The sequence below is a fragment of the Dreissena polymorpha genome, chromosome 4 (genome assembly GCF_020536995.1).
Source record: "Dreissena polymorpha isolate Duluth1 chromosome 4, UMN_Dpol_1.0, whole genome shotgun sequence".
Lineage (NCBI taxonomy): Eukaryota > Metazoa > Mollusca > Bivalvia > Myida > Dreissenidae > Dreissena > Dreissena polymorpha.
Genome location: NC_068358.1, coordinates 126,917,212 through 126,931,164, shown reverse-complemented (window position 1 = coordinate 126,931,164; position 13,953 = coordinate 126,917,212). Strand labels below are relative to the sequence as shown.

Genomic DNA, 13,953 nt, shown 5'->3' with positions numbered 1-13,953 from the left:
TTTTGCACTACTTTACTTTGCTAATCCACACTTAAAATATTTCAAGATGGCGGACATTTGACTTTGAAGATTTTTGGAAACTAGCGAAGATATTTCGTCAATTGCAGTCCATGTCCGTACCATCTGCTAACAAATCGGAAATAAATAAAATATCGGAGAAAATCGGTACCAAACGAATATTTCCGAAATGCCGAATTCGTTCTCTAATGATCGTGCACGCGAATGAATTTTCGTGAATTGATAATTTGTCGGTTTATTTCCAAACTGTTTTTTCAGATTTTGCTATCTCCAGAGCCGAGATTTCATCGCATTGGCGATCAGGCGATGGGTTAATTTTGCAGACTGCTTATTTTCAAATGCGTGTAATCAAACATATAATCCGAAAAATTCAGGATTTACTATTCACGGAAAGTTATGAAAATTCTAGCTACAAATAAACATTTCGCGTGTATTTCGTGTACAGATGAAAATCATGCGAAAATTAGACTTCATGCACAACGTCACGTCATTCTTCCGCGGGGAAAGCGTGGACTCAAATATTTGATTGCTGAATAAAAACTTCGTAACGCAGAGGTCGCTAATATTATTGTATACAGCTTCACGTGGGGTCGGCGTGTATTCGGCTGCCTGAGCACTGATTGGCTGATGCGCTTACCAAGAAGACTTTGAATGACAGCTGGAAAAATAAATATTGGCCTCTCCCTGAGAAATTCATTGAAAACAGTAGCTCTTGGGCGGAGTTAACGGTCTGAATAACCCGATTTACTGTTGACATTTGAACGTGTTGTGTATTAGAAAATAGCGTACATGCGGATTATCGGACATCCAAGGGACTTAAACCATTTGCATAATGGACGTACAACTGCCGTTTTCGGGCGTAATTTACGCCCGGACATCCACTAACGGAAGCGCTGGATGATTTTTCACAGAGTTATGGCCCTTTGAAATTTTCTATAAACTGTACATATAGTACAATTCTTCTTGTCCGGGCTATTTCTCCCCAACTACTGACTGGACTTCAATGAAGCTTTATGGGAAGCTTAACTACCTTGAGGAGATGCGCATGTTATTAGTGGGTTCTGGTTAGATGATTTATTTAGAGAGTTATGGCCCTTTGAAATTTGTAAGTTGCTAAACCATCCATCGTATTATTTTGTCCAAAGTTATGCCCTCAAGACATTTCCTTTTATCTGAATATATAGTGCAATATTGTGACAAAAAAAACCTTTAGGGAGCATCACCCGTCTCCGACAGTTTCTTGTTATCTTTATTTGTCTTCTATTTATTTAATCAATTTCAAATACACTGCAGATCATTTATATACTGATGTTTCCGAATAGCGACATAACTAGTAAGGTCATAGATGTACATAACTATATATTCACATTGGCATGGTTTGGCGATCATACAACAAGTTGTTAACCTATGGTTTTTTTGCCACATCATGTTTTATATCCTTATGTAAAACATGGTCAAAATCAAATAAGACGTTATTCCAGGTTTTTTCGAATGTGTATTAAATTTGTGATTCTGAAGGTATAGCTGAATTTTACTGTTCACATTAGGTAATAGACAGTTGTCATTTATATTGCCTTAATCGTTTGTCCTGATTAAAAGCATACACAAATTTTACTTAATTCGCAGCATCATGTCATCCTCATGAAAATCGTGGACTTAAATATTTAATTGCTGACATAAAGCTTAGTTGCGAAGAGAACATTGAGATTTGTATGCCCAGGGATCGAATGATGGGGGGTATATTGTTTTTGGCCTGCCTGTCATTGTGTGTGTCTGTCCAAAACTTTAACCTTGGTCATAACTTTTGTAAAATTGAATATAGCAACTTTCTTATTTGTGAATTTTGGACTCTTTTGCTTTTCAGATTCAGATGTAATGTAGCTCTAATCATCCTGAAGCTAAGATGTAAGTTGCGGATGCACCCTTGCCTGTACACTAGCATGCCATGATAAAAACTAACCAATTTACTTCTTTCACTATCTTTAACCTCTAACACCAGTCCTTTAATATTTCTTTGTGTGTACCATGACTTTATGTTTGTTATATAACAAAATTTTCCCCAGACAGTGTTTTGCATGCCATTTTGAAACACTTGGCTATGTACTTTCACCGTTAATAAAAAAAAACATTATAAAAACCCATAGATTATGAAGAAATGTAAAATTACTCTATTTCTTATCAGACTATTATACATTTGGTTATTATCCCCTGCCATAGGCGGAGGGATATTGTTTTGGCGTTGTTCGTCCGTCCGTCTGTCCGTGCGTCCGTCTTTCCGTCCATCCGTCTTTCCGTCCGTCCCTCCAGAGCCATATCTTGGAAGTGCTTTGGCGGATTTCATTGAAACTTAGTATGAGTATATATACGGATAAGAGGATGATGCACGCCAAATGTCACTGTACACCATCTGTTAATAACGGAGTTATTGCCCTTTGTATCTTGAAAAAATGTTTTTTTGAGTGTCAAATATAACACTTTAGTGTCCAGAAGCATATTGGCGGGGGATATCAATTCAACGAATTTGCTTGTTTTATATAATTTCAAACATGTTTGAAATTTTTCTTGGTACATGTATTTTCCTCAACAAGAAAGTTTTAAAGTGATCAATAATTTTTAAGACTGCATCTGAAAAAGTTTGCTAATAAAACTACATGTATTGCCAATACCTTATAATTTATTATCCTGACTCCCCAATATTTTATTGACATTGCCAACATCACAACTTTCGAAGTCTGTGCACATATTTACACTAACAAATTGCAGCGTGTTTTACCATACAAGATTAGTGCCAGCAAATACGAGACGAAATATCACTAAAATGTATCGCTCAATTGTGACATGGCATGCATGCCAATGTGTTGGTATTTTCATGGGTTCTTCGCTGTTTCTGGAAATTTGATTTCGACTGAATATCTTGCAGGATAAATTCCTTCACAGGGTTAGATCAGATGCAAGAAATCAGTATGCAAGAAACATAACATTGATTTCAAATAATTTCTGCGTCATTTATTTTCCTCTGTGGCCATTCAGCTATAGATTTTATTCTTTATCAGAACATTATGTCCAGAAATGTTTATTAAAAATGGTTATTATGTTGATGTCATGCATCTACAACATAATCACTTGTCTTAAAGGCCCTTCACTGCATAATGCATTTTTATGCCCACTTTTGAAAAAAGACAACATATAGCAGTCACACTGTTCGTTTGTCCGTCCGTCAGTCTCAGCCAAAACTTTGCTGTGTATTATTGTATTAATACAGTTTTAAATAAAGAAAGTGTATTGTTAAAAAAAATTACATTGCAACAATCGAAAAGATTTTTAATCAATTATTTTACATTAAAATGAGGTGAAAAAATAATTCAAAGTGTTATATGCACTGAAATAGAGCATGATTAAAAGAGTACACAAACAGAGATTGCATGAACATTCCGTGTAACAGTGTTGAAATTATAATAATTTATATAAAAAAATTATCAGTTTGTATTTCAGCAAACTGTTCTATCCCTACTTAAGACAATTTGTTAAATAATGCACTATATGTATATATGAAGCCTTATTCCTTTTAAGCTCATATATTGTTATTTTTGACATTCCTGTTGAAATGTAATTGCTTGAATCATGTTGTTACTTTTAAACAATGCAAGAAACAGTATATTGCGAGTGAAGGTTTGCAATTTTGATAAAAACCAACGTGTTTGCTGTGCACATGACTCACATGAATCTGTTCTCTATCGTCAAATAACTGTGATCAATAGAAAGACAAATCTTTATGTTCTTTGAAGCAGATGAGAAAGAAAACCCTACTCTGTGAAACTGACACCTTGTTTAATAAAAAAAATCATATTAGCTGAGAGAACTTTTAATATATTTCTCTAGTAGGATCATTCAGAAATGTGCCATTTTCAAAAAGGCTTCAATCAGTCTAACCAACCGCCTGCAGCAATCAAACGGTATTAGGCGGAATCAAATTGTTAAAACAGTCTACTTAAACCGTGAAACAACCAGTCTGGCCTCTCTTGAAGATTGTGAATCAGTCTAATCAAGCATGATCAGTACCTTCTGGACCGTTTTCAGTCGGGAATTACTACTTCATTTGTATATCAACTGATGACTGCCGAGTGACAAGTTAAAATTAAGTCGTGTAGGGCTTTGCTTTGATTCGGGGCCTAATTCTAGTGGAGACTTCTTATATCAGTGATAGGGAGAGTAGCATTAGCAACAGATAGTTATTATCAATTATTGAGTTGTGTATGTTTCTCATGTCCTACTGTTACATAAAAACGATACTTAAACGCAATGTGAAAGATTGATGATGCTGTATTCTTGATCGTTATAGAAACGTAAGTCAGTGGCACCACTTGTAATGAGTTGTTTTTCTGTTAAGTTTACATTTTCTGTGTATATGGTTTCAGCCATAAAAAATATATCTGATGTGTTCTTTACTCGTACAACCTATATTGTACTGTTAGCGTCTATGCTAATAAACAAGCCTTCTTTGCCCATTTGACAAGCTCTTGCATTAGAAATCAGTGTTTGACATATGTCATGTTCTTGTACTCTGATTTATATCAGCTGGCTTAATATTAATTGAACATTCCTGGTATTTCAGTGACATATATGGTTTGGTATCCAGTTTCATAGGCAAACATTCATCAGAGGTTGATACAAACGTGTTCCTTATTCTGCCATTAATACATTGGGGACATATAAAACTGTCCACTTCCTCTGGATTTATGCCACAAAGCCTGAGGGCCATGTTCATCAAGTTCCCACTTAAAGTTCCGATGTGGTGGTTTTATGCCATTAATTAGAAACCGTAGATTTGTAAACCAGCCACTGTTAATGCTTGATGGGTCTTTAAGACGAAGACTTATGGCGATGTGTTCCATTTTGGTGGGATTAACAAGTATCATCTTTTATGTGATAGGTAATAAAACAGATAATATATTTGTATACTTAAGTTTCTTGGTAGTTTTTTAGAGACTTTAATATACATGAACCTCAGATCTTGCTTTTAATGATTTCTGTTATACATGTAGCAAAATGTTATTGTTATTTATTTGACACTCTTTATTAATTCTGTAAGAGATATACATATATCAAATGGGAAAATCTCGCTGGCTTACTTGTAATGGTGGCCTTTTCACAGAATTGCAGAATTAAAATTAACAAAAAAAAGTTGTCATAAATTGATTCCATCAATGAATTAAAAGATTTAAGAAGCAAAATAGAAATCATGACTTAAAACAGTTAAAACAGTTTTAGAATAAAATTTAAAAAATGTATATTCATTTCCATCAATCTTTTAAAATTTATAATTTCGCTCATCACTTGTAAGGAAAATATGTGTATTACTAACATTATAAGGCCAACAAGATACTGTTAAGTTCTATGCCTTAATGGCCAAGTGGACTGCTAGTTCAATAGATTTTCGCGCAAAAATTTATGTACATTTTGAAAGACTTATTATCTAATTTTGTAAGATTATTATTATAATAAGAAATATTATATATTTGTCAGTAAATGATTTTGATAACATTGAAATTTATTGATAAACTTGAAAATGTCTAAATGAGTCCCTACAAAAACAATTCTCAAACCTTTAGACTAAAAGTCACATATTTCCAATATTGAGAAAATGTTCACTAATTAAGTTTATTGCTTCAATTCCTCATAAATATCAACCCAGTAGAGCTATTTTAAAGAACAATTACATAGCTATGTGCATGTGATAAGACCAGTGCAATGTTTTGGAAATTCCTTTACTGCAGACATAAGTGAGCCAGACTTGTTACTCATCTGCCAGTCTCGACTGGTTGGCTAGGCAAGTTTGGCGGCTGCTAAAATGACCCAAGATGGTTCTTCTTTGGGATCAATGATTTTACAGAAATCATTTCTGCAAGCATCTTCTGAATATGCTTATTTCATGCCATGATGTGACCACAATATATTATAATTGATGTACAGTCCTGGATTGACTGTGCTGGTGGAGTAAACAATGCCATAAATGTAATAAAAATTGTATACTTTAATCATGACAACCATTGAAAATTAATTTAAATAATGTAATATGCCATCATAATTTTTCCCCCAGTGTATTCATGTATTATGACATCATAATCAATATGTATAAGTGTTTGTATTTCATGATTTAAAAGTTTTTTTTTTCAAGAAGAATTACTTTACTTATTTCAAAACAAGTTACATGTGAAACAATGTAAGTCTATGATTATCCTATATTGTACTTGAAATAATTTATTGTTGAATTTTTAGAAGTGGTTGGAATCTGTACTGAAAATATGTGTTGATTAATTAGAGACACGAGTGACGGTTTAATCAATTTATCGTAACAAAAAATGTTTTTTTTTAAGAATTGTGCGTAAATATGTAATTGTGTTGTGTAAAATACATTAGTTTGTAATATATTTTTTATTTTTTCAAATGAAGAAAAAACACAAGTACACTCATAATAAAAATACCAGTGAACTGATAATTATTTGATTGTAAAATGTTGATGACTACAGTCAAACCTGAATTCAGCGGTCATTCAAGGGAAATGACCAAAGTGACCGTTGTCAACAGTTGACCGTTGAATTCGGATCATGATTTTAAGATGGTTTGTCAGTTGTTAGTATTGCTACGTCGTTACCCCACCCAGTCGTTTGCATACAGTGTAAAACAAAGGCTCATTGCCGTTAACTAAGCATAATAACAGAATTAACTTACGTATGTATATTGAATTATACAGAATAATATCTTATATATTGATTTAATTTCATATTGTTAAATTAAAGCGATGTTGTTTTCAACCCTCGTATAATTGTTTGCTCATGCATCTCGTTCATTCTGTAAAATAAAGCTTGTCACATGCCGTTGATGTCACGTCCGTACAAGTCTAAAAAGCTGATTCGCTGTCATAAACCGATTGTACGGTGTAATTGTACCGTTCTAAAAAGACGCAGAAAGTTCGTTAAAATTTATTCAGAAAAGAAACCTTCTCAACACCTTATTATTTGTTTACTTGCAGCGGGCCGCTTTTATAATATGAAAGACAATTACTGCTATCAGATGCTTTAACCGCAAAATAGACGGACACATGATGTGCTGTGTTTTTAATTTACGCGACTCGAGACTACTGACGCGTGACCGTTGATTTTAGGTCAAACATGAATTTCAGAGTGGAATAAAGTGGCCGTTGGCCGTTATGGACAGGTTGCCGTAAATTCAAGTGTAATATAGAGTGTTTTTCGTCGGGGGGATTCCAGACTGACCGTTGTCTGCAGGTGACAGGTAAAGTCAGGTGGCCGTTAGGTCAGTTTCGACTGTATATATACATATAATAAATTAGTAATCAATCCGTTTTGATCCATATTAATCTTAATGGTCTTCATTTATTATGCCCCGCTTCGAAGAAGAAGGGGTATATTGTTTTGCACATGTCGATCGGTCCGTCCGTCGGTCGGTCTGTCGGTCTGTCCACCAGATGGTTTCCGGATGGTAACTCAAGAACGCTTAGACGTAGGATCATGAAACTTCATAGGCACATTGATCATGACTGGCAGATGACACCTATTGATTTTCAGGTCACTAGGTCAAGGTCACAGTGACTCGAAAAAGTAAAATGGTTTCCGGATGATAACTCAAGAATGCTTACACCTAGGATCATGAAACCTCATAGGTTCATTGATCATGACTGGCAGATGTTCCCTATTGATTTTCAGGTCACTAGGTCAAAGGGCAAGGTCACAGTGACTCGAAATAGTAAAATGGTTTCGGGATGATTACTCAAGAATGCTTACACCTAGGATCATGAAACTTCGTAGGTACATTGATCATGACTAGCAGATGACCCCTATTAATTTTCAGGTCACTAGGTCAAAGGTCAAGGTCACACTGATTCGAAATAGTAAAATGGTTTCCTTATGATAACTCAAGAATAATAAGGCCTAGGATCATGAAACTTCATAGGTACATTGATCATGACTGGCAGATGACCCCTATTGATGTTCAGGTAACTAGATCAAAGGTCAAGGTCACAGTGATAAAAAACGTATTCACACAATGGCTGCCACTACAACTGACAGCCCATATGGGGGGCATGCATGTTTTACAAACAGCCCTTGTTATTATAATATTGTATTGCATGTGAATTTGTAATGTATATTCAGATTATAAGAACTATACAACTGAACTTTTTTTTTATCAAGGAAGAAAGTTTGGGTATTTTCAAAACTTGTGCAGTTATTGTTGACAAATATTTCTCATGGTAATCATCATGTCACGGCATTGTTCATCCTGGTTATTAAAGAATATGATGAATCAGCCAATCTTTAATTTTTACTAGTGTAATTTTTATTTTAAAGTATTACTAATATATTTGCAAAGTATTTATCTTGTCGTACACTCTCAGATTTTGAACCAACTTTTGCAATTATTGTTTCATATCTTTTGGAGAATTCTGCTGCTTTTTGTACCTTAGAAACAAGAAATATCTTTAAAAAAGATATAGGGCGTTGATTGTGGTCGATGTTTAAGAACGATAAAAAGTTAAATCTATGAGATCAAAAATATGGAATGCCTTTTTTCTGCGCAGTTCTTAGCTTCATCACAAGCAAATTAATTACGGGATGTTGCGCCAGATTTTGTTACTTATTTTGCTTTATTAGATATTATTACTCAGATATCTATATCTACAGAATAGAAAAACACAAGAACGATGAAAATTAATGAGTGCATATAGGTCAGCTGGCAACACTCGAATATTATTTAATTCTATTATTAATAGTATTGTGAATTATCTTGCTCGTGCTTAATAAATTTATCTAAATATATAAATATTTCTAACCTATTTAATCATAATTGGTCCTTATCATGCAATTGTTGAAAAAACATTAAAAATCTATGATTGACATACCATAATAATATCGGCAAATATCTTTATTTAGTATCTTTCTGATCAAAGTAAATTTCAAGTGCACATAGTTTACGCGATGGTGTTTATATAAAGATTTCTGTAACTGACCGCAAACTGACCTTGATACCTTGCGGATTGGAATGCAATGCATTAAAGTGAGGTAACAATTCCGCTGCTGACACGACGGCTTGTTTAAAGCTTTAAACATTAACGTGTTTAACGGTCAGATTTGAAAACAATTTTAATATTTTCTTCAAAGCGTATATCAGGTTACTGAACAACAATTCTTATATAATCTAAAAATGTTGAGTGCACATAATGCAATATCGTAGTAATGACCAAATATGAGAACACAGCCTTTAAAGGGATCTTTTCACGCTTTGGTAAATTGACAAAATTGAAAAAAGTTGTTTCAGATTCGCACATTTTCGTTTTAGTTATGATATTTGAGAGGAAACAGTAATACTGAACATTTACCATGGTCTAATATAGCCATTATATGCATCTTTTGACGATTTTAAAACCTAAAAATTATAAAGCGTTGCAACGCGAAACGATTGAATAATTTGGAGAGTTCTGTTTTTGTCGTTAAATTTTGTGAAACTACGAAGATTGCTTATATAAGGTATAAAATACGTCATGTATGTGTACTCGGCGGAATAGCTCAGTAGGCTAAAGCGTTTTTACTTCAGGACTCTGGCAGGACTCCAGGGGTCACTGGTTCGAAACCTGCTCCGGGCAATGTTCTTTTCCTTTTTTTAATTTTATTCTTGATTTTTTACTGGAGCTTTTACGATCCAATGTTTACATTTATCAATATAAAGCATTTAATGAATAAGTTAAAAAATGCCAAAATATGTGAAAAGGCCCCTTTAAGCTGTGGCGCTGACATTCTTCTAAATATAAAGGGGCACACACTTTGTATTGATATCGAGGATGGAGTGTAAAACTGCTCTATCTCTCAAACTTTATTATTATAGATAGAGCTACAATTGTTTTATGCTGAATAAGCAATAACAACGTTGCTATACAAACTGTAGTATCCCTTACCCTACACTTCCCAAAAGTGGAATGTGAATGGAATAACATATTAATGTTCATGTGAAATCTGTTTGTAGATTAAACATTTTCTACTGCGAAAAGTTTCAGGCCTACCGGCGGAAAATTTTATATTCAAATTGATTGGTCATTTACAAAGGTCAGGCTAAGGTGAAAAGCTGGCTTACACAGCTTCGCCGAAAAATCAAACAACAAGTATGTGTGGGGGTCTTTGAATCAACGAGGGGTATTAAAATTGAATTTCACTTAGATTTTTCAGGTATTATTTTTGAGGGTAACAACTACAAATATTTAGTGTTAACTTCCAATATGTCTTTGTGGTCAATATTCAGCAGCACCATGCACAAATCCATATTCTACCTTGTCGCTATAAAGTCATGCAAGGTTTCGTGGGCTCATTAGGGGATAGGGTAGCTCCTGACCAAAAATGTGTGGATCTTGTCTGGAGCTACGCTGGCCGCATATGGCATAAGACCCATTTTGGCATGATGTTGCTCATATACTATTACTATCAAAGTGGATGAATAGTTTATGTGGGCTGTATTGGAACAGTTCTTGTTAATGATATGTTGCAGACAGGAGTTTCATAATATTGTAGACGGTTTCTTTGGTTTAATTAGTTCAGATTTGGCTTTATTCTGTAGCAATGAAAGCTTTGAATTTCCGATAATACTTGGTTTCGGAACTACTTGATATTATGAAAACAAAAAAGGAAGCAATAAGAAGTTCCAGTTAATTATGATGCTAAGGTGTGTGTGCAATGAAAATGCACAATTTAAAATGTGGGCATCGTAGAATAGAATGATGGATTCTTGTTATTGTTAGACTTTCAATGCCAATTTATTTACTGCAAATTACAAAGTGATGTTTTTGAAGTAATGAGCTATATCTAGGAGCAATTTTCTTTACTTCTTTACTAGGGCGTTCGATTTTCATGTGAGCATGTCTGTACATAATTGTGTGTTAGGCATTATTGATTACGCAGTTGACAAGATTTATTGAAAAATCCACTTAAATAACAGTTTAACATGCAGAGCAGAGCATATCAAACAGTTTATGGAAATATGCTTTATTTGCAGAAAATGTCATCAGCAAGGCATGAATTGGTAATCCCCGACAGATTTTTGCATCTGAAGCCTTTACATTTGGATTAGAGTTTCCTGCTATGGGTGTTTCAATGCGGTAAATTGCTCTTATTTAGAATCTTCTCCCTTAGGATCTCTTCAGAAAAAGAAATGTGAAAAGGTGGTATATTGAATTACCCATGAGGCTTTGCATCAATTGTATCAATGGTAGCTGGAACCCATGCTCTGGGAAGGAAAACAGATAGGGTGACAGTATAGTCATCAATTTGACATTTTTCAATATTTTTTCCCAAAGATTTTTATCTGGATGCCAGGGTGTTTGTTGCATGTTTTAAAAGAGAAGTATTAATTCCTCAGAGTTTCAGGACAATTTCGGCAGATTATAAATACTTGAAATATTGTTTATTAGGACTGAAAATTGCTGCAAAAATTAATCTTTCTGTAAATGCTTGAAAATATATTTCTTCCAAAGGCTAATATTTATACACTGCAACTCAGATACATCGCGATCCGTTATATCGCGCTGTCCATTATATCGCGAATCGGCTATGGCTCCCAAAAAATCCGGAAAGAATGATCACAAAAACACATTAAAAAAAAAAAAATTCGTTGACAAGTTATAATCTGACAATATGCAAACTGCGATAACAACCGGTTCTGGCTAGTAATTGATCACCCGTTATTTCGTGCCTTATACTTGACACGCAGTGAAGTGTGAAAACAGACCGTAAGTGACAGTGTTGTTTTAACACGGATTGAGTTGTTTGCAGCACTTGAGTTATTAGTGTCTCATTCTCAATAATAATGTCAGTTTATTGGTATATAAAGTGCATTCTGTCTCTGTTCCAAATTACTAACCAAAATGGCTACAAGCACTACCATCACACGAAAATGTAAACAGTTCTCGATTACTGAGAAAATTGAAAAAGCCCGGTCGTCATTGAAACAAACTGAATTGACTGACTACTTTTTTTGTGACCGAAATTGATGTTTTTGTTATATAATTTGTAAATAAATGTACAGTCAAACCTGTTCCAGAGACCACCTTTTAATAGAGACCACCTGTCCATAAAGACCACAACGATTTCCTCCCAATCCTTTCCATTCCTATCAATCGACCCTGCGAATAAAGACCACCTGTGAACAAAGACCACAACGACCAAATCCCTTGAGTGGTCTTTATTGACAGGTTAGACTGTATGTGTATGTTTTACGTAAATGTATTTGTATGCATGTTGACTATGTTAACGCCATATATATGTACATATTCTTTATTGAATAATTCAACAAATGTCATGTCCGCCGAAATTTTGTTAGAACTGCGCATTCTTCTTGTGATGAATCTCGTTGTGTCTGTAAATATAAAATAAAAACAACTTTAAATTATATTGGTTTGTTTCCTGTTTCTTGCTTGAAACGGACCATCTGTTAGAGTAGATTCGAACGTTAGCACAAGTACACTTCATACGTCTTCATACGTATATTACGCTGATCATACCTGAAAATAAAAATTAACAATGGCATTACAATTTCCACGGTAATCAAAACTTTAATTACGATATTACTTTTATACAAATAAGTATTTTGTTGTTGTTGTACAAAAGTACATGTAAATTTGGTTTGCAATTATTACAATACAAAGATATAGCAGCGCCGTACATAAAATGAAAACACCAATGAAATTTGACACATTAACTGCACATCAACTGCTTAACAACTAAGTCAGACATGTCTGGATTTATATCGCGCTCCGGATATATCGCGCTCGCGATCTTTGGACCCCGTCAATCGCGATATAATGGAACTGTAGTGTATACTACAAAATGGCAGTGTATGATGATGATTGATTTTTATACTATAAATGATTTTAAAAAGCCTTTGCAAAGCTGTTACCATTTTTAGCTCACCTGAGCACAACGTGCTCATGGTGAGCTATTGTGATCGCCTTTTGTCCGTCGTGCGTCGTCAACATTTACCTTGTTAACACTCTAGAGGCCACATTTATTGTCCAATCTTCATGAAACTTACTCAGAACATGTGTCCCAATAATATCTTGGACGAGTTCGAAAATGGTTCCGGTTGATTGAAAAACATGGCCGCCAGGGGGCGTGGCAGTTTGCTATAGTAAAACCTTGTTAACACTCTAGAAGACACATTTATTGTCCGATCTTCATGAAACTTTGTCAGAACATGTGTCCCAATAATATCTTGGACGAGTTCGAAAATGGTTCTGGTTGGTTGAAAAACATGGCCACCAGGGGGCGTGGCAGTTTTCCTTATATGGCTATAGTAAAACCTTGTTAACACTCTAGAAGTCACATTTTTAGTTCAATCTTCATGAAACTTTGTCAGAACATGTGTCCCAATAATATCTTGGACGAGTTCGAAAATGGTTCCAGTTGAATGAAAAACATGGCCGCCATGGGGCGGGGCAGTTTTCCTTATATGGCTAACTGTATGGTAAAACATTGTTAACACTCTAGAAGTCACATTTGTTGTTCAATGCTCATGAAACTTGGTCAGAATATTTGAACTAATAATATCTGGGCTAAGTTCAAAAATGGTTGAGATCAGTTAAAAAACATGGCCGCAAGGGGGCGTGGCATTTTTCCTTAAATTGCTATTTACTACAAAACCTTGTTAACACTCTAGAAGTCACATTTATTATCCAATCTTTATGAAACTTGATCTGAACATTTGTTCTAACAAGAGCTTGAGTGAGTTTGAAAATGGTTATGGTTTGTTGAAAAACATGGCCGCCAGGGGGGGGGGCAGTTGTCCTTATATGGCTTTAGTGAAAACTTGTTGACACTATATTAGCCACATTTATTGGCCAATCTTCATGAAACTTGGTCAGAACATTTGTCCCAATGA

The 13,953-nt window shown here is 34.6% G+C and overlaps 1 protein-coding gene across 1 annotated transcript in view; it reads left to right on the top strand.

Moving 5' to 3' along the window:
• Window positions 1–13,953, top strand: part of LOC127878767 (uncharacterized) — an 83,462-nt gene that overhangs the window by 40,108 nt on the left and 29,401 nt on the right. The gene's annotated exons all lie outside the window — the stretch shown is intronic.